Here is a 26,287-nt window from a genome sequence, read left to right as displayed (position 1 = left end):
AATGATAAACATAGTTATCATAGGACCCAGAAATTCTATTCCTCCAGATATACACAGGAGAAATGAAAACTTACATCTGCACAATGGTTGGCACATGAAGGTTTTTAGCAGCTTTATTTACAATAGCCACAGAGTGGAAACAACCAGAAAGTCCCATAACTGATAAATGGATAAATATAATGTGGTAAATGCTTATAATGGAATATTATTTGGCAATAAGAAGGAATGGAGTACAGATAAATACTACAACATGGACAAATCTTGAAAACATTACGCTAAGGGAAAGAAGCCAAACGCAAGAGGTCTTACATTGTATGATGCGTTTATAGGAAATGTCCAGAATAGGCAAATTTGATGGAGATAGAAAATAGGTTATTGGTTACCTCTGGCTGGAGAACGAGGAGTGACTGCTAATAGGTACTATGGGTTTCTTTTTGGGGTGATGAAACGCTTCTAAACTTAAGTGATAGTGATGGTTGCACGACTTGCATGTGCTGTAAATAAAGCCACTGTGTACTTTAAATGGGTGAGTTTTACGACACGTGAATTATATCTCAGTAAAGAGGTTTAAAAAATCTGGGCCTATTGGTTATACATGAGTAATTTTTTTTTTCAACTAGGGAGTTGATCTATGAAATTGTTCAAGATTCTGTTGATTCTTGAGTGAGTTTTATTAAACGTTCTACTTTAGATTTTAGGGCATTGATCATTTTACCAATGTTTTCAAATTTATTGCCATAAAGTTGCTCATACTGAAGTACTTGTATTATTTTAAATCTCTGCTGTATTCTCAGTTGTGTAGCCCTTTTTATTCCTAAGCTTACTGACTTATGTTGCCTTTGTTTTTCATTGGTCTAAGCAAATATTGTTCTATTGATCCCGTACTAATGCTTTGTGTTCTGTTTTATTAGACTTTGATTTTACCTTTATTATTTCCTCTATTCCACTTATTGTTATTCTTTTTCTATCCTTTTTGGTTAGATGCTTTGTACATTCATTTTCCTTTTTTTTTTTCATTTCTAGAATGTGCACTAAAACTTTAATTTCCCACTATGTATTGCTTTAATTCCTTCCATTGTAGAAGATTTGATACACAGTAACTTTAAGACACCAAATTCTATTTTTTCAAATGTCTTTATACTAATTATTGACCCATTTATATTAATTATTGATCCTTTTATAATTTTTAGAAGTTTATAGTTTATTACTTTTTAGTAAGAAAATACTCAAATATATAGAAAAATAAAAGTCCAAGAGAATACTATACTCTTCTATTCATAAGTTAGTATCAAAACATTTTAACATTTTTGTTTCATGTATATTTTTTCCAAAATGAGTTGTAAACACCACTATACTTCAACCCTAAATACTTTAGCATGTGTCTTTTTAAAATAAGGACCACTTCTTTTATAACCACAATATCATGCTTAACCCTTAGCAAAATTTTTAAAAAGACTCTATTTATTTTTGCGAGAGAGAGAGAGCGAGCAAGCGAGCTTGAGCAGGGGTGAGGGACAGAGGGAGAAGAGCCCAATGTGGGACTCAGTCCCAGGACACTGGGATCATGACCTGAGGCGAAGGCAGATGTTAACCGACTGAGCCACCCAGGTGCCCTCCCCTTAGCAAAATTCAAAAAAATTCTCTAATACCAGCCTTACTTACATTTGTCTAGTTGTTCCCAAAATGTCCTTGATACGTGTTCATTTTGGAGAAAGACCCAACCCCATGACTTTCACTTAGTTATGTCCTACCTCGTTTCACTGATTTTTGTCTTTCTCCTTTCCTTCATTTACGAACATTGACTTTTCTTTGAAGAGTTCCAGAGCACCCTTCATCCTGCATATGCCTTATTGTTTTCTTGTGGTGCCATTTACCTAATTTTCTAGATTGGGTATTTCTTGTAAGCTGGAAATGATGTCAAAGGGCTTGCTTAGATTCAGGTTAAACATGGTTTTTTGCAATAAAAACTTCCTAAGTGATTCTCTGTACTTCTCATATCGCATCATGTAAGGAGGAACATGTCAGCTGATCTCTCCTTTGTAAAATATAATTTTTTCCATTAGTAGTTAGCAAACATTATGAAGTGATATTTGTTAATATGTGAATATTCAGTTTCCCATCCCTCTTTTACCATCTTTCAGCATCTATTAATGATCCTTATTGGATCAGTTATTTCACTGGGGCTTATGAAGTGGTAATATTTCTGAGGTAAGCTTCCTCTTCTCTTCTCAAATGGGGAAGCACTAGAATTCCCCTACCAAAACAGAAACATAAACAGAACAAAACAAAACAAAAAAACCACACACACGTGCGCGCGCACACACGTACACACATTAAGTTCTTTATTCTTTTAAAAAATCTTTTTATTAAGGTATAATTTACATACAATAAAATTCACCACTTTTTAAATGTATAATTTGATGAGTTTGACAGTTTTGTAACCACCACCACAATCACGATACAGAGTGTTTCCCACACACCAGATACTTGCCTTAAGCCTCTTTGTAGTGGCTCCCACCTCCACCCCAGCCCCAGGCAACAACTGATCTGCTTTTTGTCCCTAGAGTGTTTTAGAATCAGTTGGAATCAAACAAAAGCCAGTAACAGAGTATGGTAGTCTTTCAGTTGGCATAATGCCATGAGTAGATTCATGCACGTGTTACCTTTATAGATACAGTTGACCCTTGAACAAAGTGGACATGTGGGTTGCTTCCGTGTCTTCGCTATTATAAATAATGCTGCAGTAAACAGAGAGGTGCATATCTCTTTTCCTTTGTGATTTTAATTTGCTTTTCTATGGTGACTAATGATGATGAGAACTTTTCATACAATTACTTAACATTTTTATATGTTTTTTGATGAAGTGTGTATTCAGAATCTTTTGCTCATTTTAAGTGGGTTGTTATCGTAAGTTGTAAGATTACTTACAGAAGTGTATTTTTTTTTAACTTCGGTATGTATGCAAGTTATTTATTTGTGAATAATTTAATTTTACCAAACATGGTTGGAGAAAGTATTTGATATGAGACTTGTAGTCCAGAAGTCTTTATCTATTGACATTGCTTAATAAATAGGAAACACATAATATTTCCCAGGTCTATTCCCTCTTAAAAAACTTGTTGTACATCAATATTTCTTGATTTAAAGAACAGAAGTCCCCTCCTAAATCATCCATGGACTAATTTGAGAAATACTTTGCAGCATAAGGCATTTAATCCTTTCATTGATTCATTACTTAATTCAGCATACACTGAGTATCTTTCATGTACGTGATCCTTATGTAGGTGCTAGGACACCTTGGGTGTTGTGTTGTAAACAGATGGTACACAATTAAGTTATCTAAACGTCTTGATAAACTCTCTCATAGGTTTTCCTTTGGGTTTTCTACACAGCCAATCGTATCAGAAGACTGTAACTAGCAGATGACTCCCTTCTTACTGAAATATCTTCTTTACTGGGTTTCTGGATGAGTCCCCTCTCCCGGTTTTTCTTTTCCCCCATTAGCTGCCCCTTAGGGTGGTCTCTTCTGCTGGTTACTCTTCATCTTCTTGACTTTTTAAAGTTGGAATGACTCAGGATTCAGTGCTCAAATGTCTTCTCTTTTTTAACTGTACTTACAGCCTTAATGTGACCTGATGTGACATTTAATTTAACCATCCATACTTTATACAGCTCCCAAATTCACATCTCCACCCGCGACTTGTGCCCTGAACGCAGTCCTTGAATGCTTATTAAGCTGCCTACTCAGTAACTCCCTTTGGTTGGTAAACCCCAATAATAACAGTGACAACCACCAACACAACTTCACTGACACAAAATCCAGCACCACAAACACTTGTATGGCCCTCACCAAAAGCCAGGAACTATTATGAGAGCTTTGCATAATTTAAGTCAATTTAAGTTTAATTTCATAGGTTTCCCAATCCTAACACATTCAAAACTGAACCCCTGATTCTTTTACCAAATTTGCTCTACCCATAGTTTTCCCCATTTCAATTAATAGCAACTCCATTGTTTTGGTTGCTAAGGCCAAACACTTGGAGTTATTTTTTTTACTTCTTTTGTTTTTCCCAACCACTGTCCCAAGCAGGTACCGCTGGCTCTCAATGCAAGACAATCCCAAATTGCCACGAATTCTCATTATACTTCCTGCTGTGGTCTTGTTCAAGCCATCCTCTCTCACCTTGATTCTTCCAACAGCCTAATAACAGATTTTCCCATGGCCTCCCTCCTTTCCCACCTATAATTCATAATAGGATAGACAGAATGGCCTGTTAAACAAAAGTCAGATCATGAAACTTCTCTCCTCAAAACCCTCTGTGTCCCTGACCTTCCATATCCCCTAGGGTAAAAACCAGTCCTTAAGTTGGCTTAGTAATCCCACCCACTGATCTGTCCTCTCAGACTACCCCCATTAACCCTCTGCCCTCACTCTGTTCCATCCCTACTGCCCCATTGCTGTTCCTAGACCTCACTGGGCACAATCCTCTCTCAGGGTCACTGCACCAGCATCTTGCCTCATACACCTGCACAGCTTACCTGCTCCCTCACCTCCTCTAATCACACTTACATTCTCACTGAGACCTTCACTGAGCCCTCTGTTTAAACTTGAATACCACTCAGCCTTCCTTATTTTATTTTTCTCCATAGTACTGATTGCCTTGTAACGGAGAATATGATTTATGTCTTCTTTTCTAATGTCTTTCTTCCCCTCCAGAATGTAGTTTCCATAAGGTCAAAAATTTTTGTGTGTTTTTTTTTCACTCATATATTCTAGTACTAACATACTGTAAACAGTAAGTAATTGAAAGAACTAGACAGGATATGTTTTGAAGTAAGAACCAAAGACTTGATGAATTGGAGGTGGGGCCATCAGTTAAGCCTATCGCTTGGTCCTGATGCAATTGAAGCTTCCAACTTGAGAAAAGAACACAGCAAAACAGGATGGTGCCTGCAGCCCAGAGTCTTACTCTCAGTGTGGCTCTTCTCTCCCTGTGAAACACCAGTTTCCTGGCCGGTGTTCCTTAAATTCATCACCAGCATGATAGTCCCTTCTGGTGGAGAGGACCCCTTCTGAAATCCTTATTTCGTGGCACCATGCTGATGAATCTTTTAATAAAAAGCGTTACTGTTAATAAGCACATGAAACATCTCAGCAATGAAAACCCTCAGACTTTTAAATATTGATAAAAATGCCTTAAAATCTGATCAGTAGTTGCCTTTGACTTAGATTATTTACTTACTGGGAAGAGTAACACTTGGACCTCATTTTCACTCACCTATCAAGTCATAGTGATGTATGTGATTTTGAGCCTGACCTGTAAATCCAAACTTCAAACCATCAGCGTTCACCAAATGCCCATAGTTACATGTTGCTATTGTAAGCACCACTGGGCTATAAAAATAAGGAGAAGACACAGTCTCTGCCTAGATAAGTGGGTGCTTAATGTGGCTTGCCCACATTTCTCAACTACAGCATAAAACAAAAGAATGATTTGAGCACTAATTTCAAACTCAGTTCGATTTTCACAGTATACATATTTTTGCCTGGCTCTTACACCTATCTGAATCGATAGCTTAAAACTTCCCCCTCCAACTTTTCAACTGGTAATTTTTTATCCAACAAATCATCCCCCCAAAAATACTGTCATTCAGGGTAATTGAACATTTTCTAGCCCTTGAGAAGAATGTACAAAATCAGACATAATCCTGTGGATTGTATTCTTGATGCTTGAAGTCTTGGTTATGTATATCTAGCACTGCTATCTATCTATCTATCTATCTATCTATCTATCTATCTATCTATCTATCCACACACACATATAAACTTTTGCCCTAATCTTTGTAAGGCTATAACCAGTAGAATGTGTGGTTATACTGGAGTGGCCTATTAAAACAGTTCAAAGTATATTATTATTGAAAAGAGCACCTTATTTGATCTGCAGAAGAAACTATTTTAGTTTGGAAAAAAAGTCAGTTTTAGAAGGCATCATTTTCTGTTAAAATAGGTTGTCTTTAAAAAGCATTTTCACGAGAAAATAGGAAAATTATGAAAACTCTTGAAGCTCTAAGTGGAGCTAAACTGAGTTCAGCCTTTTCTTGTCCGAAACAAATGTTCCTTTTATCTCCCCAAATGCCAGCAGGACGCGAAGGGCTGTGCTTCTTCACCAATTACAGGCGGGTTCTTCTTCCATAAGCTTTATTCCCAAATGTACTGGGGAATCAACTTCTGACTCTACACAAATGGCTGTTAGTTCCAGCTCTTACCTGCCAATTACAATAGTTTGGGTATCTGTGCCAGTCTGTCTCTGGGTCAGCCTGATGATAAGATTACAGGACCTGTTTGTTTAGTTCATTAGCAGAAATTCGTTCCGCAGAGACCCAGCATGCAGGGGTTTGGGATGGGGGTGGGGTATGCCAGGGCCTGCCAGGGTGGATTGATTTTTCTTCCTGGGAACTGGGAAAGGAAAACACTATTTCGCTTTTGGGATCCCCATTTCCCGTTTCAGTTCCTCTGTTTGGGGCAGACAATGGAAGCCTCTAGGCCCCTCTCTCCCAGAGCCCTGTCCCTGTCGCCCCCTCGCCCCTGTCGCCCCCTCCTCACCATCCCGCCCCTCACCCGCCAGCTTCCCCAACTCCGGCTTCAGGCGGAGATTTGTCAGAACCGTTCGGTTGAGACTGATTATGATTGCAGCAGATGGGCTGGATTTGACAGCCCTATCCTAAGCAGCTTCTGATGGGGGTGCCGCGCAGGGGCGGGGAGGGGGAGAAGGTGGGGGGCGGGAATCCGTGGGCCGGAGCCGCCCGGTAGGAGCGCACTGCGCAGCCCCGCCAGGAGCTCCAGGGCAGCTTTTCAACGCGCCTCCGAGAGGAAAGTGGCACGCAGACCCGAGGGGCCCCCGGAACGCGGGTGAAACGTCCCATTGCCGGCGGGCGCCTAGACACCCGGAGGCAGGCGCGGGGAGACCAGTGAAACACAACAAAGCGGAAGAGCGCCGCGGAGCGCGCCGTGTCCCGGCGGCCGTGGGCTGTGCGGCGTGCGTGGCCCGCGCCACCTCTGCGCGCCCCGGACCTGGCAAGTTTGTCAACTCCCGGCTCTGCGGCCGGCGCTGGCTGCCCCCGAAGTGACAGCACTGCAGGGTCTGCCCCCAGGGAGTGTGGCACCCACCTCGCCCCCGCCCCGCCGCAAAATGCTTCAGCACAGGCCAGGTAAGGAGACGTCAGCCCCCGCCTCTCCCAGGCGCCCCCCCCCACCCCTGCGCCTGAAGCCCGGGCTTCTCCGCCTGGCTTTCAGCCCTGCTGCTCCCACGGGACCCCAAGGGCTCCCTGCATCCGTGCCTCCTTCCGTGGTCGCCCGGCATCCGTGCCTCCTCCTGTAACCTCCTCGGTCCACCTCTGCCCTCCACGGCCCTCCCTGTCTGTCGCCCTTCTTTCCCACCTTACCGGATCCCAACAGCAGGGGGAGAAGTTCGGGGAGGTGGCGCGAGGTAATGGCTCTCCTCCCCAGCTGCGGGCCCTCGGACACCCCTGACACCTGAGGCAGGAAGGTGGGTGGGAGCCGGGTCCGTCTCGTGGCTCTCACACAGTCCGAGCACCACACAACACACACACACGCACAACCTCCTTTCCACCTGTGGGGCCTCGCTTTTGTGCTGGAAGTGCAAACGAAAACACTCACACGTGCAGACACAATTCCACGTTGGCATTCTCCAGAGACTCTGGAAGGGTGGAGGGGTGGCGGGGGAGGGGGCGGATCTTTAGAACCCCGACCCACCCAACGCTCAGTAGCGGCGCCTCTTCTGCCACTTGGCCTTGGCTCTCCTGTTCAGGTGCCAGCAGAGGGACCTCCAGGCAGGGACGGGAGGCTGCTGAGCTTGGCAAGGGCATTGCTGTTCCACCAGAAACTCCCTAACTTCCCATACATTGAAGCCAGTGGCCTGGTCCGCTACCTGGTCTGGCCCCAGCGGGGCACTCCTGCCTCCACATGGCACACCTTCATCCCTCGTACCTCCCATCACCAGAGTCCCTGACCTGGTCTACCCAGCTCAGGGCCTCTAACCCTGACTGCCCCTCCCTTGCTGTTGCTGCTGGCCCCAGCTCCCCAGGAGCCAGGAGTGTGTGCCCTGTTGCTACTGGCAACTGCCTGTGCCTAAAGCTCAGCCCCCAAAGCAGCTTAATGCTGATTGATGGGCAGAAATACGATATTTTCTAGAGCTTAGCAGCTGCTGGTGCAGGGGCCCTCCCTGCTGCTGGAGCCCTGCAGACCTCCCGGGTAGCAGGCCTTCTTCCTTCCCTCTTCTAGGCCCCACCCTACGCACCCCTTAGGAAGAAGGCATGTTAGGGTATCCTCATCTTCTAGGGTTAAATTCAGTGCCAGCATTTGCTTTCCTGAGTAACCAGTGGCAGCCCCAGAGTTTCCCTTCTTATTCTCAAGGCTTCTCTTGAGTTGGATAAATGAGGCTCCTGTTCCTGGACACTACCACCTTCCTTTCTCTTTTTATCCACCACCTCTTTCCACACCCTTTCCTACACATAGGTGCTTAAAATAGATCAACCCTTTAATGACTATTAGTACAAATGCTCAGAGAAGCCTTTTTTAAAAATAATCCATTCCACATCAATATCTCTTCTTCCTCTACTTCTCTCCTCCCACTCCACACCTCTTCTTCCTCCCACAGAGAGTTTGGTCACTTCCACCCCTAGAAAGACACAGCCTGGAAAGAAGCCCATTGCTGGGCTAACCTTTGCTGTCTTTGTGTTTTGTTTTGTTTTTCATTTTAACCCCCTCATACTCATTACCCTAGCCTTTTTCTAGGCCAGCAGCCTCCTCCTCTAAGCCATCCTGAGCTAATACAAATGTATAGGACTAATGGAAATATCTGCCCCAATCTGTACCCCTACCCCTCCTCCTGAGTACTGACTGCAAAGGGCCAGATTTTATTATCAGAGGATTTATCTTTAGAAGAACTTTTTCTGCAATATTTCTTTTCAGCACCACAGTATTTTTGGCAAAGTATTTTCATTATCTAAATTGTCATGTCTAGCTTCCTTTTGCCTGTGGACATGAATTTGAATAAACATGTGATGTTTTAAAGTCGTTCATTTATTCATCTGAACAAAACTTTCTTGCGAGGCTCCCCCTTGTTGGGCACCAATGTAGGCCCTGGGTTGGGAATGGAGCAAAGACAGGACCCAAATGCCTATTAGCATTTTTAAGCCCACATTACAACTGCATTGTGGTTATTGCTATTATGGTTAATATCATAACAGAACACTACATATGAACAGGACTTTACAGTTTACAAAAGGCTTTCTCAGGCTTTATCTCCTTTAATCCTGGCAGCAGGAATTTTAAATAGCAGTGATTCCACCTAAAGGCCCAGTAATGCTCACCAATCTGCTTAACCAAAAAGAAAAAGAATCTTGCAGATCATCACAACAGCTGATGGAGCTTTAAAACACAGAGTAAACAATTCAGAAGAAGCTTAGGAAGCTTAGTTACTGGAATGTAGCTTCGGGAGGCTGAGTGCAATGCATGGAACATGTACATTCCCAGGAAGGCATCCTGGGAAGAAACTCCATCCTGCGACCATGGTGGCTCAGTGAGCCGCGGGCTGCTGGAGGTGGCGACTTTCCAGGCTTCTGGACTGTTGCCTTATCGTAGGATCTAAGAAGGAGATGAAAGTGTAAGCATAAAGTTGCTGGGAGACTAGCAAATTAAGCAAAATGAGTAGGCAGTGATGTTACTTTCTTTAGCTACAAGGCATTCTTGAGATATCCGCAAGTTGCTAGTATATATTTACTTTACAAATGAAGCAATTTTCTGTACTTAGAGCATCAAAAACGAGTTTGTGTGCCTTGGGTAAGCCATATGAAGACAATTAAGGTTTTGGTCATTTTTACCCATTACTTTGAAAACTGGGGCTGTCTCAGGTGGATAAATGGCAGATTTGCTATTTTTTAATCATTTATAGAGAGAATGTGCGTAAGGCTTTCATGTAGATGGGTTCATTTTCTTATCTCCTTCCACATGGAGGGAAGCCTTTTCTCACTTCCCGGCTATGAATATCATTCATGACTTTTCTCCGAAAATGATTTCTAGAATGCCGACTGCTAGTTAGAAAATTTGGTTGGCATTTCAGACATCATGCTAATACTCTTGCTTATCATTTAGAAACGTTTCATTCGAAGTTTCATCAGCAAGGTAGTCTATCACTGAGAGCTTATTATGGCCAGTGGCTGCCTGTGGGTACGACTAGATTAACACATTCCCCGAGAAGGTAATCATAGGGCAAGGTCTGTTCCTAGGAAAGAATGGAGATGCCCAAGAAGTTTTTTTTTATTGTTTAGTGCCATGTGGCTTTGTGGAAACTTTTAGATGGGTAGGTTTGGTGGGGTTCTCTTTGTTTTGTTTTTTAGTTTGTTTGTTTGCTGGAGAATTTGCTCCCAAAAGCCCATTACTCTATATTTGGCATTGGCATATGTTATTTTCATTCTTAGAAATTATAGCATCTTAGGTTAGAGCTTAGTTTAGAACTTGTAGGTCAGTGAAAAACACCTAATGTTTGGCAAGTTAGATGGACCTAGTTGGCCCTCCTCTGACAGATTTCAGCAGTTCGGGATCCCTGAGGTTTTCAAATGAATGAAGTTAAGTGGGAGGTGCAGTGGATTCCAACCTCAGACAAGCTCCTCTGATTTTCCTATTTAAAGTGAGCGACGTGAACGGAGCAGAGCTGTGGGCACCGCCATGATGATGGTTAGTGTCAGCCTGGTTCAGGGTTGTCAGTCTTCCCCATGACTCTCTGATCTAGGGCCTCATCATTCATTCATTCATTCATTCATTCATTCATTAATTCATTCATTCAGTAAATATTTGCTGAGGAGCACTTTTAGAGAATGGGCTCTGTGCTCCAAACCTCCTAGCTTTTTCTGCAGCACTGTGCATTTCCTGCTTAGCCAATAGGCATCTTCCTTTCAAATATCTGATAGTTTTGTCCTCCGGAGTTCCTGTAGGTATAGTTTCAAGGCAGCAGAATGCGGGTGTCGGAGAGACTTTCTTGCTGCAGCCAAGTGCTGCTGAGGGCTGCTGCCTGGGACTGAGATTGCGTTCTGGATATTGTACTCTTCCACCTAAGTAAGCTCTGTTTTCATGTGCCCCCTTCCGCTCAGACTTCTCGGCCCGCAGGTTATAATGGATTAAGTAAACAGCCCCTGCGAATGTGTTGCTCTTCTCAGAACATAGCTGTTTCACATCACTTGACATGAACGTAACCTCCAGAATGCATTAAGGAAGATGCCAGAAACTAGATTCTCAGGTACCGTGGCAGGCGGGAGGGTGGAGGAAAAGGGAGGGAAACTAATCATTTTATGATGTGTAGGAAGATGGTTGAAAACAGGTCATAGCGCTTACTGCTGTAGGTAAGGCTATGGCTTCTAAAACGGATTGTGAACTCAGAGTGTTACTAAAACTGTATGTTTCAGTGCAGATGGTTGACGAGTTCAAACTTGGGAGTCTTACAGACCTGGGGTCACATTCTCATATCAATTATTATGGGTGTGATTTGGGCCAAGATTATAATCTCTCTAGTTGACCTCAGTTTCCTTACCTATAAAATAGGGAAAACATATTTCATGCATTTGTAGGTTGTTAAGAGTAAAATCTAACATGGATCAAGGACTTAGACAGTAACTAATGCTCAAAAGGTTAGCATATGCTATCTTCTGTGGTCTTTTAAACTTGTTTTCATATTGGGACCTTGTTGGACTGTCTTTTTCACATTCAGCCCATCTCTGAATTGTCTCCCAGAACCCCCAGAGAAAAACCCCTATGGGGAAGTTATAGTTAAAAACAATTGCAGCTACTTTCAGAAGGAGCATGTGCCTTCTACAAGTGTGATGACTGATGATACGTATTTTCTCTTTGAGGTGCAAATAATTTAGTCCATACAGTAAACCTGGAAAGTTTCACTTAACATTAAATCATCGAATGCCTGGGAACAGTGCAGGGCTGAGTTAGACAGGATACTGAGATGAAACCACAGTCTGGCTCTCCGCTTTCAAGTTCAAAGAGGGAAAGGTTTGATATGATAAATAATAATAATAATAACAGTATAATAATAAGGAGCATCATCATAATAAAGATACCTGTCACTTTTTAAGCCCTCATGAGTGTCAGACACATTCTTTATTAAAGGAAGCAGTCTTGCTATCTGTGACACAGATGTTATTTTCTCCATTATAGAGATATTATATTATAAGAAACTTAAGTGCCAAAGTGGTGTTATTAACAAATTATTATGGGTTTGCAAAAGGGAGAGTCATCCTGACCAGAGAAGCCTACTTGAGGTGGTTTTTGCTGGTGCTTTGAATGAATTGTTTGCAAATGTTGAATGTGATTCATTTAATAACTACATTATCCAAGGTCCAATTTGGGCTCAGCAGTCTCTTGGTCCTCTACGCTCTGTTCACAACATTATAGAAATGAGAGAAAGAAAAGACTGGGCTGTGGTAACTAGCTAGCAAGGAATTTATCTCCTTCCTTTTCTCAGTTCTTTGTTCACTTTCATTGCAAATGCCTCCAGGGAAATATCTTACTTCTCTTGGAAGGTTCTTCCTTAGTCTGAAGACCACATTATCATCAATAATTTTATTATTATTTTTTAATGGCATGAAATGTAGGCTACCAAAGTGTTCTCTAATTTAATTCATACCAACTTTTATACTCACATGTGTGCATGTGCTGAACGGTAAACGTGGCATTGTAAAATGACAATAAGTTCAGCCTCCTGAGAGCTCGGCAAACACAGTACACGACGCATATTTCACCTGATGCAGATCATTTTGACTTCTCCCAGATCGTTCCTCTTTTATTTTTACTTGTAATTGCTTCTTGTTTTGTGTTTTGTTTTTATTGCTTAAATGTGTTAATATTCTAATACTGTAGTATGTTCCCCTCACCATCTCCCAAGTGACAAATGTCCAAACTCAGCTGTCACTCTCCATTTTTTTTCTTCCCCTACTGAGATTGTATAAAATAAACTGTCTTTTTAGATTTCTGGGGGGGGGGGTGCTTTCATCTCAGGAACTGTAAATTTGCCTGAATTACTGAAACATGAAAAGGGAATCACATAGGCTATCTAAATATTTTGTTGTGCATATCAATTTTAAGGTTTCAGAATGATATTTTTAAGGGAAACATGTTTAACTCAAGAAGGCATAGATTGATCTTTACAATTCACTATCCATTGTGTTCCAGCTTAAAGGAATTACAGCACCAGAAAGTTCCAGTCAAATGTGGCATTTCTATGCATGACCAGAAGGCTCATTTCCTGCGTGACTTCATTCTTTTGTCCATTAACTGACTCAGCAGATGGTTATTAAGTGCCTACTATGTGTCAGGCGATGTGTTGGACATAGAGTGACCATGACCGGGGCTCATTGCCCTAATACTGAACATGTAGCAACAGAAAGTTTTTAGTTCTAAAAAGAAACAAATAAATAAGCAAAAGAAACATGCAACTTTGAAATGGCATGGTTCTGCACACTTCTTGCTTCTGATAGCTTTTAGATAGTATCTCGAGCTGTCTCGTCCTTGTTGACTTATGCACTATTTTTTATTTTTTTTAAAGATTTTATTTATTTATTTGTCAGAGAGAGAGAGAGAGAGAGAGCGAGCACACAAACAGGGGGAGAGGCAGGCAGAGGGAGAAGCAGGCTCCCTGCTGAGCAAGAAGTCCAATGTAGGACTTGATCCCAGGATCCCAGGATCATGACCTGAGCTGAAGGCAGACTCTTAACTGAGGCACCCAGGTGTCCCTGTACTTCATTTCACTAAGACTTTAGGAGGTAGAAACCTTTGTCCCTCTGTACCTCATAGTTTATTCTGATTTTCCCCAAGACATTTCCAGGTGTCTCTTTTGCTCAGTGCTCAATGCCTTGTAGGTATTCAATAAATATGTGTGGAGTAGGGGGCAGGAAGAAAAGAAAGAAGGAAGGAAACAAGAATTTACTGTAATAGGAATTAGGAAAGTATCTGATTTAGGATGTTTTTTTCTCCTCCTAAAAATCATCATGTCTACCTAAGACCAGGTTAGGGACTATATCTTCTTTTCCACTGGACAGTCTCTTTTAGGGTTTGGTGTACATGACCTTGGGTAAGTGGTTTCTCCTTAGATGTTTCAGCACTGGTAATGATTTTGCCGAAGTTTTAGAATCCTGATGCTACTTTGTGGACATCCCTCACCCACTCTGCTAAATTTGAGTTACTCTGAGAATTTCATTCTGTATTGACATGGTCTCCTTCTTCCTCTTTCTATACTGACATATTTGGAGAAATCCACCTTATTTTCATGGAAAGATATTTATTGAACACTTGCACCACACCAGATCTTGTCTCAGGTTTTATGGATTCATAGTAAATCATCAGAAAATGCAATTAGTTATAAGTTATTTATAAAATTAGTTATAAGATACAGAGGCCCGCAAGGGGCTGACTATCTAGGTGCAATGTGACATATCCTATAAGGTACCAAAAACACCCAGTGTGGAGCTGGTGAAATAGAAAAAGGAAATCAACATAACAGGAGGTTGGAAGAGGATGGATAGGCCTTTTGGGGGGAAGGGGAATGTGAGCTGACCCCAGTGAGAGTTAGACATGAGGAAAGAGGGAGAAAGAGAGAGCTGGTCAGGAGACGGCTTGCACTCAGACTCTCAGGCAGGCACTTGGGGCAACCCTGGAAGACAAGTGGGAGCTGAAGGTGGAGAGACATAGCAGGAATGCATTCATACAGGTCAGTGCTTGCGCACTAAGCAATTTCAATTTTATCCACTGGGCTAACATTTCCCAAAGCATATCTACCTGGGTTGGTTTTTCTGCGAGATGTAGGTGTGTAAGTCAAAACACAGCCCTATGGTTCAAAGTAGGAAAAGCTGAGAAAAAGTTGAATTTTTTTTTTTCTCTCCAGCAGTTCTCAGAGGCTTTAATATGCTAATGTACATTAGTCATCTCTAGTGTTTCCCCAAATATTTGTAATGTCTAAATTCATTTGTATAGAGCATCTTGGGAGGAGGGCAGATGTCTGTGGAAGCTACTTTGGGAAACGCTATTGGAGGCCACTGATAATTTTGAGTCACAGGCTTCTATGGGTGAAAAGTTAGGAAAATGAACCTGAAGATGGTGCAAAGGGGGATCTGAGGGGAGAGCACAGGACTATTAGAAGATTGACTCTGTCTAGCAGGACAGAGGCCTGGGTTGGGGGTAGCGTGAGAATGGGAAGGAAAGGGTAGATTTCACGAATTACTGCAATGTGAGAACCCTCAGTCTTTTTTTGGATGCACCAGAAGAAGAGTGGCTAAGATGGGAAGATCAAGAGTGGCTCCAAACTTTAACATTCTTTTGCATTAGAAGCCACATGTAGCAAATTCCCTACTGATTGCTGAACTTCTGTATCTTTTCCATGACACTCAAAAGCAGTGAAGTACTCCACACATACTCTAAATTTGATGAGACAGTGGTATCTTCGTAGGCAAACACCTTTTTTTTAGAGGGATGCTCTATAGTTCAAGTATTTCCTCAAGGAAATATGATTAAAGCCTCACCCTGCTCTTGGAAGCTTTATATCAGGTGCAATACTGCCATAGTGACCCCAGGTAGTCTTTACATCTCCCTGCATTGGAAGTGGCCTCTGGATTCCAAGGGGCTGTCCGCAACACAGAGAAGAGACTCTGCACCCCACTGTTGGGATCTTAGTTCTTTGTCTGGCTCAGAGCTACTTTTCTGGGTTTTCCTCGGCATGGGGCGCTTTATCGAAACGCCAGTGGACACCATATAGAAGTCTCGCAGATTTTGTGGTCAGCTCTCTTGAGTTTATTCATCTCTAAAGATGCAAAGATCTCACGGCATAATGTTGAGTCCCATTTGTCTGTCTGGTCTCCAAGGACCAGCCTCTTGGTCTGTTCAGAGTCTTCATGTCTGTTTAATCAGGGCACAGGAGTTATGCTTCTGGCTTTCGGCTGTTTACATAAGAGTACACAAAATAATGATTTTTCTTTTTCCGTGATTATTTTTTGTCTTTGAGAAATGTTCTCAACACTCCTTTCCAAAGTAGGTAGTAGTATAATGCAGCGGTATAAAATGAGAAGTTTCGCTGCTTTTTCTCTAGAATTGTTCGTTGGAATAATTAGTTATGATAAGCTTCCCAGTTTTCTTACATATTTATGTATATAAATGCATTTGACTGCGTAATAACTCATTTATTCTCTATATTTACTTCTCTCCATTCCTACACCTATTATAACCCTGTTCATCTGTTTGGAAGCATGCAAATGATTCATAATAGTTGTTGCCATTAGTGTGAATATTTCTGAGTATTTTTCTTTTTTATTGTTAAAATTCCATAAAGGATCTGAATCCTTTTGATTCTCCAGCTATATTGTTTATTTGCACTTTTCATGGCCTTGAAAACCCCAAGTTGTGTTTCTTTTTTTTTTTAATAATAATTTTTTATTATGTTACGTTAGTCACCATACAGTACATCCTTAGTTTTTGATGTACTGTTCCATGCTTCATTATTTGCGTATGACACCCAGTGCATCATGCAATACGTGCCCTCCTTAATACCCATCACCGGCCTATCCCAATCCCTACCCCCCTCCCCTCTGAAGCCCTCAGTTTGTTTCCCAGAGTCCACAGTCTTTCATGGTTCATTCCCCCTTCTGTTTACCCCCCCTTCATTCTTCCCTTCCTTTTCCTACCGATCTTCCTGCTATTTCTTATGTTCCATAAATGAGTGAAACCATATGATAATTGTCTTTCTCTGCTTGACTTATTTCACTTAACATAATCTCCTCCAGATAATGCTTAGTGAAATAAGTCAAGCAGAGAAAGACAACTATCATATGATTTCTCTCATCTATGGAACATAAGAACTAGAATGATCAGTAGGGGAAGAAAGGGATAAAGAAAGGGGGGGTAATCAGAAGGGGGAATGAAACATGAGAGACTATGGACTATGAGAAACAAACTGAGGGCTACAGAGGGGAGGGGGGTGGGGGAATGGGATAGACCGGTGATGGGTAGTAAGGAGGGCACATATTGCATGGTGCACTGGGTGTTATACACAACTAATGAATCATCGAGCCTTACATCGAAAACCGGGGATGTACTGTATGGTGACTAACATAATATAATAAAAAATCATTATTAATGAAAAAAAAAAAAAAAAAAAAAAAAAAAAAAAAAAAAACTATACTTTATGTATGTAATTTTGTGTGAATAATTTTGTAGCACTGCTTCACATGAAGGTATGCTTCATATCCTCCATATGGACACACAAGAAATTCAGACAAGGGGGACTGAACATTTAGTGGTTTGTTTTCTCTAGGACCTCCCCAGATTTTCCAACAACAAAGTTTCCCCGGACAGGTGGGGGGAGCAGAGAAAAGGCGGGCAGTCAGAACAAGTCAGATGGTACTGTGTTCAAAGTTATTGCAAAAAGAAAATAAATTAAAAGTAGGCCTAGGTCAATGAGAAAGGGAAGAAATGTTAACTATAGTCACCCTGCTGTATATTAGATCCTTGGAATTAATTTATCTTATAACTGGAAATTTGTGCCCTTTGACCAGGATGTTTTAATGTTCTCACTATAACAACAATGTCAAAATGGTAATTATGTAAGGTAAAGGATGTGTTAACTAACCATATTGTGGTAAAGATTTTGCAATACGTAAGTGTCTCAAATCATCACATTGTTCACCTTAAACTTACACAATGTTATATATCAATTATATCTCAATAAAACTGGAAAATCCAAACAAAAAAAAAAAAAAAAAAAAAAAAAAAAAAAAAAAAAAAAAAAAAAAAAAAAAAAAAAAAAAAACATAATCTCCTCCAGTCCCATCCATGTTGCTGCAAATGTTGGGTAATCTTTCTGATAGCTGAGTAATATTCCATTGTATATATGGACCACATCTTCTTAATCCATTCATCTGTTGAAGGGCATCTCGGCTCCTTCCACAATTTAGCTATTGTGGACAATGCTGCTATGAACATTGGGGTGCATATGGCCCTTCTCTTCACTACGTCTGTATCTTTGGGGTAAATACCCAGTAGTGCAATGGCTGGATCATAGGGTAGCTCAGTTTTTAACTTTTTAAAACCAAGTTGTGTTTCTGTATGCTTCTGATTTGACGGATCTCTGCCCATCGGTATCTTATTGTTAAGTTAACATACGCTGTGTAGACACACCAGTGTCATTGAGCATGTTGACTGCTTTAGGCTAAAGAAGGTCATGTTGATGCTGGAATTCTTTGTTTGGCTGTCCACATTGGCTAAATTCACTGTAAATTGCAAAACCCCTTCTTTCCTTTTGTGGGTGGTGATAGTGTATGCTCCACGAGTGTGTTACAGACTAATGGCTGTAGAGGGACTATGATGATGTGTCCAGCTTTGTTGCGCAGCTGATGTTATTGTTGTGTTGGTCGGGATTGAATGGCCTGCAATTGCTGTGTGAATCTAAGAGAGAGAGCACGGAGAATGAGGGGAACAGAGAGGAGGGGCACAGCGTAGAAAGAGGTACCTGTCCTTCTAAGTTGTCCATGGCCCTTAGTGTGCTAGATTTAAATAGAAATTCTTGCTTTTAAAAAAAACAAAACAAAACTAGAGAATGTGTTTTTCTTCCATTAGTGGTAGAATGATAATGAATACATAACAATGATATATCTCTATTGGTTCATAAGTGGCCATATTTATTTTGTGATTCGATGGTTACAATACACCCAAGATTTTCAAATTTTTTTTCTTTTTTAAAACCGGAATTGAATATGCTTGTAAAAGTGTTGACCTTGCCTTTTTTACATGTAAGAGCATTTTACATGTAAGAGCATTCTTCAGAGCCTCATACATGTTATTTGACAAAAATAAAAGCGAGCATGAACAGTATATTATTAATGCTTATAACAATAAAGCAATTGTAACAGCGTTTTAAGAAGGTTGGAACAAGACATGTCAAATCGACCATAATCACTCTACAATAGTTTTCTGTGGGTACAGCTTTCCCTAATGGGGTTTTTAATTTTAATGAAGGATTTATTTAGCTACCTTCTCACTGTTTCTATTTTTATGTAATTAGGTTTAAGAAGAGTGTGTAGGTTTCCCTTTTTCAGTGAAAAAGGGAGAGTGTCATATAATATAAACATGTACATGCATCATACACATTATATTAGTGTACAGATGAGTACCAATTCCCAGAAACTAAGTCACACATCCAAAATCAAATAGATCAGATTATATTTCGAACTTCATCCTCAAGTTTATTTAAAAGTTTTTGTTAGGACATTAAACCAAATGCTTTATTTAGTCTTAATTTACCCATTTACTTTCAAATAGAAACCACAATATTGAGTCTGTTCATATAGTAGAAAATGTATATGCTTCGGGGTCTTTGGAAGACTATCATTTTAACTCTTTAAGAAAAATCATGTTTCTTACCACTGTCATTTTATATTTAAGAGTTGGTACATAATTTGTTTATTAATACACTCTTTATTATCTTACTCTGGTACTAGATTTTTCTTCCAATAAAAAATGTCTCCTAAATGGGGGAGACTACCTGTGACACCATTCGGTTTCCAAAACAAAAGCTGCTAAAAGGATACTTGGGAAGACTCCTAATGCTCTTAGCTGCCGCTGCCCACCCGAGGGGCAAAGAGTTTCTCTTGATGGGGATTCCTGTATCTCACTTCATTTGATGGAACAGATAACTTCATATATTCACCTCTTGCCAGACAGTCAACATAGCCACAATCTGTTTTTTACCCACTTTCCGGTATTCATCACCACGAGAAGACCTCTTTTTGCCCATGTCAGGACTGTGAGTATTCTGGACCCACATGCCTGAGAGGGACTGCTTACACCTTAGTTTTCCCTGAGGAACAAAACTCCCATAAATCAGGGGATCAAAGGGATGGGGAACATAGCCATTCACTACAAGCCAAAAGATTTCTGTTTTTCACAGCTTTGCCTCTAAAAATGTCAATAGAGAGGTAATGTATTAAATAGTCTTTGAGTTTATTTCACATTTTTTTTTAAGTGACATGTCTCAAAGCTCTGGAAACAAAACAGTACTTATGTGAACATTTATCATGGAAGGAGGCGAGAAAATACAGATATTTGAAACTGACAACCTCTGGGATAACTATGAAGGGGTAAAACCTCAAGCTAATTCAGCAACAATTCTTCACATTTTGTAGAGAACTTTTTTTTTTTTTTTTTTTGCAAAAGTCCCCCATGTTAAGTATTTCATTTTGATCCCACAACAGCCACAAAAGTCTAAGAAGACATTTTATTATTTTCTTCTTTTATAAAAGGAAACTTTTTTTTTTTTTTGGTAATCAAATTGCTTGTTCAGTTTCACACAGCTAGTGATTAAGTCAGAAGTCGATTTCAAGTTTCCAGACTCCTAGTTGAAAGCTATTTTTACTGTAACACATGGCTTCCATTTATATTATTTAAAATAGGTGTCTAATAATCAACAACACTTTTTTTTGGTTCAACCCAATCCTCTAACTCTTTAATAGAGACCAGTAATTCTGTGATATGTTTTGTGAGAAAATTAACACAGTTATTAAGAAAATGAGTTCAGCATTGACAACTGGATTTCAAATCCATCTTTACCTGGCCTTGGATAACTTAGTTAACTTCACCCAACCTCATGTGTCAATTGGTGTCCTAACGCCCTTCTCAAACTACAGTAGTGAATATTAATTTAGGTGATGTATGCAGAGGGTGAGGAATATAGTGAAGATTCAAATGGTTCTAGCTCTCCTCATCCTTCTCATTGTTAGTATTATATTTTACTCTATAATAAATAATACTTCAAACTAGGATTTAAAGCAATTATCACTGTACTTTCTCTCATAGGTCTACGAGTTGATTTGGCTTAGTTGGGTATTTTTCTTTCCTCATGTTGTTGGCTGGGGCTGCAGTCACCTGGGGACTGGACCAAGATGGCTCACCACATGTCTGGGGCTTTGGTGGGGATGACTGGAAGCTGGGCTCAGCTGGGTTACAGATGTGGCTGGGTTGGTCTCATTCCATGTGATTTTTCTGTCTGGTCTCTCTAGGAAGACTTCTTATATGGTGACTCAGGGCAAAAATAGAACTTTCTAGACCTCCTTAAGGCTAAGTCCTAGAAGTGGCAGGATGTTATTTCTGCTATGTTCTATAGGTTCTAGTGATTCACAAGACCAAGCTATTTTCAGTGAGGGGGAAGGGCTTAAACTGGGGCATGAATACCAGAAGTATGGGTCATTGGGGAGCCATCTTTAGAGACCAACTCTCAGAGTCCTTACCATCATCTAAAAGTTGTAGGGATATCCTTCCCAGGCTTTTGCAGTGGGTCCATGAATATGATAACACTAACCTGACTGGGAGCAGATTTCTGTTTCTCTCTCTGTCACTCTGGTCGTTAATGGAAGGCCAATAACCTGGTTACTCTTCTAAAGAGCATGCTCGAGTCAAGCATTGTCTGTCACTATGAGGTTCACAGGGTAGAGGAGCTGGTAGAACATGTCTGGGAGGGATTTTGTGATAATACCAAATCACATATGAATTTAAGTTTAAGGCACTTTTGCATGTATTTCCCCCTTTTTTTCCTTACTGTAATATACATGGGTTTGTCCTATATCCCCATCTTATAGAAAAAGAAACTGAGTCTAGGAACTTAAATGACCTTCCCAATGGCACAAAGCTTGAAAAGGCAGAAATAGAGTTCTAACCCAAGGCTTCTGCAACAGGGACATTACCTCCCCATCTTGCTTCCATCTGAGGGATCAGCCTGATGAAATGGTTCAGGGTATGGCTGTGGTAGGCGGTGTGAGTGGGAAGGGGATTTTAATGAGCAGAGAGTATTGAAAAGAAGATTGGGGTGCTACATAGAACATGAGCTCACAATATGTTTTCTAATTTCACAGCTTTCTATTTTGTGAACTCTAACTCTTCACTCTTTTCTTCTATAGCTTTTATTTTTTTTTATTTGTGAGATATACTATCTGTTCCACGGAAAGGGGAAGAATAATACTTGCCTTAACCACTTTGTAGGCTTGTCACCAACATTAAAAGAAGGAAATTATGTAAAGCTCCAGTAGAGTGCCTGGCATATAGTAGATGTTTAAGACATCTTTGTCTCTTTTCCTCCTCCCCTATATTTCTTAGGGAATCTGCTTTCTCAGGCAACAGAACTGAACACAGATTATATTTTGAAATGCGTGGAGCATTACCAGTGTACTTTGTGTCATCATAAGTGAATGGATAAAGTTGGGGGTTGCTTGCTTGGTTTCACATCAGGAATTATGTGATGGTTACCCACTCCAGAGAGAGCCAGCTTTAGAAAGCTTGGCATCTTTATCCTGAAACACAGAATTGGTGATTCTGTCAGAGGGCTGGGGATGTGAATGGACCCCTCTGTCAAGAATGAAGCTGGCCAAGTCTTCACCTCACCTATTAACAAAGTTGTAATTTGCAGACCCACCCCAGGGCTGCGACCTGCTTAAGAAGGGTGATGAAGAATTGTGGCTTGCTTTTGTAAATGACTGCTTCAGAAGATTATTCTGGACATTGGAGTGAATTCTACTAGCAGCAAGTCAGTCCCAAATTTAAATTTGTAGACATCATGCCCTAGGATTTTAGAAGTCATCTGGACTCTCCTTTTGGTTGGCATGTTAAGAGACAGTCCTTTTAGTGGTGCTCCTGGGCAGCCTGACTCTGGCCTCAGAAACCTCTGGTCCATAAAGGAAATGGCTGAGCTCACTCCCCCCAAGGATGCTGGAGAATGTCAGTGCACCTTCCTTTGCCTAAATCAGTGTCAGGATACAAGAAATATGTCCTTGGAGTTTTAAAGTGACCCTTACATGGCAGCAATGTTCTGCTCACAGACCTCTCACGGTCTGATATGATGGTGCCTGTTGGTGCAGAGAAGGCCCCAGCTTCAGCCAGTGATGGGATGTCTCTGAGTTGTGACATCGTTGAAACATTATGCTTTTGTGTGTCGGCTCGGCAAGACCAGAAAGAGAGCCGTGTGCTGAGAATGGAAGCTCAGAGAGGCTCCCCTCTCTTCAATTGCTTCTAGGCATGGTTCTGTCAAAACTGACATGAGCCTAGGCATTTATTTCTCCTTTTTAGAGACCTCTGGAAAAGTGATTTTATAACTTTTCTCAGGAACCTTTACTGCCGGGGGCTGTCTCCTCATAACTAATAAACATCTCTCCAGCCTGAAAATCAAGCTTCTGTTCTCTTGTTTGTTTAATCAGCAGATGTGGGGATTAGACCGTCATCATCTTGTGAATAATGATGCTTCAGGTATCGGAGGGACATTATTAACTCGCGGCAGCTAACTTCCCTGTATGTTATGCACTTCCAATTCTTGAACTCAAGGTCTGTGAAATAATTTTTTCCTAAAGAAATTAAAATATTATTTGTGTGGGTTATGGCCAAGGCCAAACAGAAGGAGACTTCCTCATAGTTTGAGGATCTAAAACCTCCATTTCAGAGAACCAGTCAAATAAACAAGAAAATCGTGCTCTTGTATCCTGTCTGATCTTCATTGCTATTAAAAGGAATAAGCTTCTAAAAATAAATGTTAAGAGTTCGTGTTTCTTTCTGTGCATTGATTTTGTTTGCATTTTCTAAACCTCACATCTAAGTTCTTCCTGGGTAGCTTCTGCTTTAGAAGTTGGCTGTGATGCCTTGTAGGCTTTTACATGCTTTTACGGGGCGGGGGGCATCCGCCCGGTACTGGATGCTGTGTTTATTAGTATTGTCGTCCTCCTTAAGGCCCCTGTGACTGCTCAGGACAGAGCCATGTCACCCAATAAGGACAGGCCTGACCTGTCTTTGGGAGCTCAATGGCAATTTTAGGGTCTGGGTCAAAATACATGCATTTGTCTGTTTTCTGTTCTGTTGCTCTGATGAAGACTCGCAGCAGCCATTTCTTTTCAAGTTTAAAAGAAATAAATCTGAGAGAATTTGTTCCCAGCGTGGGTTCTGTTGCGCCGAGAAACTAGCAGGCAGTGAGACACTCAGGAGGGCAGAGCCTGGCTCAGACAGCCTCGTCCTCTGCTTCCCCTTGAGGTTCTAGGAGGCATGCTTGGCACAGTTTCTTAGCACCCCTTAAGTGTGGCGCTGCCCGGGTTCATCTCGGCTACGAGACTGTGAACTCAGCCGAGGAAAGCATCATGCCTGCTCCCGGGGTACGTGCCAGGTGAGGCAGAAGTCCCAGCCATGCGGGGATCTGGCCAGAGGTGAAATGTCGAAGTAGCTGAGGTGGGGGGGTCCTGCTCTGCCTGTCCCCACTCATTTGGGGCCTGGGCTGCCTGCCAGCTAGCCCACCCCAGATGAAGGTCCTGCCAGGGTGTGGCCTCCCAGGGCCGGTCCTGGCTGCACGCTTCCTCCATTTTCCATGGCATGTTGCTCTCTCCCTCCTCCTTCCTTGAGGCACTGCTCACTGCTCAGCTCAGCAGGAGATGAGTCTTTCGGTTAAGGCTTTATCACATGGCTGTGGGTTATTAGATACTCCCTTGTAGGAAATATTTGCACATTTCGTCAAAACTTCAAAGGCTTGAAGCCAGTGTTTTCCCTTGTGTTCTGGAGTCTATTCCCTGATGTCTTCTCAGGTACCTGATGTTTGTAGATATCCTGTCATTCCTCTGGTTTTAAACCTCACCCCTTAGGTTGAAGTAAAACAAAACCAGAGAACACCCCAGAATCTCTCTTTGCAGTGGCCTAAGAGTTGGGCCTGATTGGGCTCTGTGTTCTCCTCTGGCTTCCCTTTGCACCCGCCCTCTTTCCTCTGCTTGTGAGAGCACACTGCTGGCTGGCTGGCTCCCTTCTCCAGCTAACCCTTGTCTTTTTTTTTTTTTTTTCCTTTAAGATTTTATGTATTTATTCATGAGAAAGAGAGAGAGAGAGAGAGAGAGAGGCAGAGGGAGAAGCAGGCTCCCTGAGGAGCAGGGACCCCGATGCAGGACTTGATCCCAGGGCCCCTGGATCATGACCTGAGCTGAAGGCAGATGCTTAACCAACTGAGCTACTCAGGGATCCTAGCCCTTATCTTTAGGTCTTAGTTAAAACTTCCTGCCTCCATAGACTCGATCAGGGCCCTCCCTGACCCCCCCCACCATGTGCATTGTCCTAGTCAGCTTGGGCCACTATGACAAATATCATGGACTGGGTGCCTTAAGCAACAGACGTTTATTTCTCGGAGTTCTCGAAGCTGGAAATCCAAAATGAAGGTGCTGGCGACCAGTTTGGTGCCTGGTGAGGGATGTCTTCCTGGTTTGCAGACTGCTGCCTTCTCATCGTGTCTTTTTAGAAGGGTGCTAATCCCATTCATGAGGGTGGAGCCCTCATGACTCATTATTTCTCAAAGGCCCCACCTCCAAATACCTTCACATGAAGGATTAGGGCTTCAACCTATGAAAATTTAGAGACATAAACATTAGGTCCATAGCAGACATCACAGGTCTCCTCTGTAGCTCTCATAACATTCACTGTAGTTGATTTGGGGTCAGATAGTCAGCTTCATAAACATAGAGATGGTGTCTGTGTTGTTCTTTAATTGAAAGAGCAACAGAACAAAGGAAGAAGGGTGCTGGGAACAGGTCAGGCTGGAGATGGTGGTACCCAGAGCAATCTTGGAGAGTGTATTAGTTTTCTGTAGCTGCTGCAACATATTAGCATAAATTTAGTGGCTTACAACAACACAGATGTATCGTCTTATAATTCTGGGAGTCAGTAATCGGAAATGGATTTTACAGTTTTAAAATCAAGGTGTTGGCAGGACTGTGTTCCTTCTGGACACTCTTGAGGAAAATCTATTTCCTTGTCTTTTCTAGCTTCCAGAGGCCACCTGTATTCCTTGGCTCCTGGTCTCCTTCCAGCAGTTAGAGCACTTTGACCTCCCCTTCCGTTGTCACATCTCCTCCTCTGACACTGATTCTCTTGCCTTCCTCTTATTGTAAGGTCCCCTGTGATAAAATTAGGGCCACCTGAATAACCCAGGATCATCTCCCCATCTCAAAACCCGTAATTTAATTGTATCTTCAAAGTTCCTTTTGCCATGTAAGATTTTCACGGGCTTCAGGGGCTAGGCTGGGGACATCTTGATGAGGTGGGGGACATTATCTGACCTAGCAAAGAGTTTTTGTGACATAGAGAGAGGGTGTTAGCCGGAGTACATCAAAGTTAGAGCCAGGAGAGTGAGAAATGTTCTCTAAGGTTGGGCAGAAGGGTGAC

General features: G+C 41.7%; 1 protein-coding gene across 7 annotated transcripts in view; it reads left to right on the top strand.

Moving 5' to 3' along the window:
• NCKAP5 (NCK associated protein 5) overlaps positions 1-26,287 on the top strand; it is a 933,280-nt gene that overhangs the window by 366,420 nt on the left and 540,573 nt on the right. Inside the window, exon 1 of one of the 7 annotated variants that reach the window (XM_057317358.1) lies at positions 6,833-7,209. The exons of the other annotated variants lie outside the window; for them this stretch is intronic. The gene's annotated coding sequence lies outside the window, so the exon portion shown is untranslated. Of the gene's footprint in view, positions 1-6,832; positions 7,210-26,287 lie in introns of those variants that run through there. 7 annotated transcript variants of the gene reach the window in all.

Source organism: Ursus arctos, unplaced genomic scaffold (genome assembly GCF_023065955.2).
Source record: "Ursus arctos isolate Adak ecotype North America unplaced genomic scaffold, UrsArc2.0 scaffold_1, whole genome shotgun sequence".
NCBI lineage: Eukaryota > Metazoa > Chordata > Mammalia > Carnivora > Ursidae > Ursus > Ursus arctos.
The sequence above is the reverse complement of the archived record's forward strand: the minus strand, read 5'-3'. Positions and strand labels throughout refer to the sequence as shown.